We start from the raw sequence: 3,115 nt of genomic DNA, 5'->3' as shown, positions 1-3,115 counted from the left end.
ACCCCCCCACCCTCGGTGTATGTGGCTGGTGCCATAATCACTGTGCTAGGGGCACTGAGCCTAAAAGATTAAACATTTTTTTAATCCAAAAGTTTAAATTGTTTGCAGCACAGGTCTTTGTCTCTTTGTCTGAATAGATTATTTAGATTAGCCCACCACATTCTCCAAAACCTCAGCTTAACTTTTTTCTGACACCTGTATCGACATATCCCGCCATTTGCCTCATTCTCAAACTCACAGCAGTGCAGTCCTGGGGGGCAGTTCCAGCAGCCGGCCATGTCCTACGCTAAGTGTCTTTCCTCTCTGCTCATTCAGGCTTTTCTCTAACTTTTTGAATAAGCATAGCCTATATGTTTATAAAGACCCCTGGGGCAACTCTCAGCCAATAGGAACTATAGACTATTGGATAAATATTCCACAATTTCCCTCAAAGAGATTATTTTAAATGCATTCTACATCATCCTTTAGAATATCCATATTGGTATTGATCTCCAAGTTGCCAATAATGGCAACCGACTCGATAATTCACCCTTTTGGCTTTTTCATTTTTCCCTGTCTTATGCTCCTTTTCCTCTGGCTTCCTTTCATTATTTCCCAAAGAAACTTAAATCTAAGTCTCTGTTGGAAAGAGAATCCAATAAAAATACAATATCCCCATAGAAACTTAAAATCTTATTATCTTTCCCATCAGTTCAGTTATCCTGTAAAGAGGCTACATTGGGCGGCGCCTGTGGCTCAGCCCTTAAGGCGCCGGCCCCATATACCGAGGGTGGTGGGTTCAAACCCAGCCCTGGCTGAACTGCAACCAAAAAATAGCTGGGCGTTGTGGCGGGTGCCTGTAGTCCCAGCTACTCGGGAGTCGCTTAAGCCCAGGAGTTGGAGGTTGCTGTGAGTTGTGTGATGCCACGGCACTCTACCGAGGGCCATAAAGTGAAACTCTGTCTCTACAAAAAAAAAAAAAAAAAAAAAAAAAGAGGCTACATTATAATTAACTTTTACATTAGGCTACATATAGAGGCAGAGTTATCACTGAACATCATTTGATTTGTTTGTATATATGGATTTCTATTTAATTATATTTTAAATTTTATAACGTAATTTATTTTATTATAATTTAAATGTATAATAGCATACAATATTATTAATATGTTAATAAGTATTCATTTCATAATAATTTATATTTAAACAGTAATATGTATAAATAATATCCGAATATTATTTATAATAATGCATAAATAGCATTATTTATAGTTAATAAATGATAAATATTTATGTCTAAATATTTGCATTATAACAAATTTATTAATATATGTTAAATACTATAATTCAAATGTAACAAATAATTTTTAGATATAATCTATATTTTATTATAATTCATAATTTATTATGTATTTATATAAGTTCTTTGTAACCATTAATAATTTTCTATAAATTCTGTCTTGATATCAATAAATCACTTTTTACAAGAAGATGCAATCATTCGTGTATTAGTGAATCAATTATGATTTTGAGTTACCACACGATGGCAGTGCCTGCAAACTTTTGTCTCTCAGGTAAAGCCTTTGTTGCACCCAGGGGCACTGTGTTGTTCTTAATCTTGGAGTGGACAGGCTATGTCTAGCAAATGCAAGCAGAAATACTCCTGTAACGTATGTATTTATAACCTTTGTCCTACTCAGGCTCGCTGGAGTCATGAAATGCATCCCTGACTCTCTCGCAGGGGTCTATTCCTTATAAGCACCAATTATGTTCCTTCACTATTTGTTTCTTTTTGGCTTCTATAGGACGTAGGGGCAGTGCTATGTTTAGGACAGTTAGATAAATAGTTTTGGAGATGTGTCAATGCATTGCTCAGGATCAAAGGGAAGAATCAGGTACTTGCTTTATTTTCTGCATTTTTTTTTTGTCTCTTTTCCCTTTTAAATAGATTATTTTATTTCTCCATCTCCTTTCTCATTTGTCTGGAAAGAGCAAATTTAAAATCAGTTATTTTGATGTTTCCTCAGAAAGTAAAATGTGTACTCCTAATATATCATGAGTTAATAGTAATCAATACTTTTTTATCTTTCTGAAATAAGGTCTGCAAAAAAACCTGTTTGCCTCCAGGACTTCTGTGTTAATATCGCAGGCAAACATACACCTTTCTGCATCCACTGCATAGCAGCAGTCCTTACTTCAATATGGTCAATTATTAGCATGGGGACCTCTTCCTGCGCCTTGTGATTATTGACCCAAGATGTGTCAAAAAAGCACAACTTATAAAACAAAATGCTTGATAATCTTTTCTAGAGTTAAATTAATAGAACGTGAAAAAACTAACTCCAGTTAAATCAAGTCACTTTAACTTCCATTAGTTTAGAAAATCATTTGATAATTCTTCCCTTATTAATATTATGGTCATATGACTTAGACTTAAGAACATAATATTAAAGGTATTTTTCTTGTAACAATTATCCACGATGGAAGCTGGAAGAAAGACATCAAGTCTATTGTTAATAAAAACAATAATAAAAATAAATAAGTTAATAATAAATATTAAAATATAATAAATAATAATAAAATTAACAAAATCTTGACTTAAAGTCCAAAAAAAAAAGGAAAAAAAGAAAAATTAACACCAAGCCTCAGAGTCTTCATTTTTGGAGTCATATCTTTATACCCTCATAAATAAGATAAAAACATAATTAAGAGAGAAAGAGGAGGGAAGGGAGAGGCTTCTTTGACCCATTTGGGAGGAAAGGACTCTTTTTTGGCCTGGGTTGGTGCCATCTCTCTCCCTACGTTCATCTCTGTCCTCAGTAAGTCCAGGGCTACTATACTTAGCTAAGCTTGGGTTCGGCTTTAGAAATAGCCGTATTTAATTTCAGGATAAAAAAAGATATCTCTGAAATTGTCGTGCATATTTTTAACTAATGTCATAAATATCAGCTCAAATATCATTTGTGGAGCTTTAGTGCCCAGGTAGTAGGTTGCAAAATTTTTTTGTTGCTCAAGGTAGAAAAGGGTTGTTTTATATTCTTCTTAGTAAAGTATTGTAAGAATGGAAAAATAAATATCCAGTGTACTCCATACTAATATGAAATCAATATCTAAACAATTACATGTGCATAAGAAG

The sequence above is a fragment of the Nycticebus coucang genome, chromosome 5 (assembly GCF_027406575.1).
Source record: "Nycticebus coucang isolate mNycCou1 chromosome 5, mNycCou1.pri, whole genome shotgun sequence".
Classification (NCBI taxonomy): Eukaryota; Metazoa; Chordata; class Mammalia; order Primates; family Lorisidae; genus Nycticebus; species Nycticebus coucang.
Note: the sequence above shows the minus strand (reverse complement) of the source record.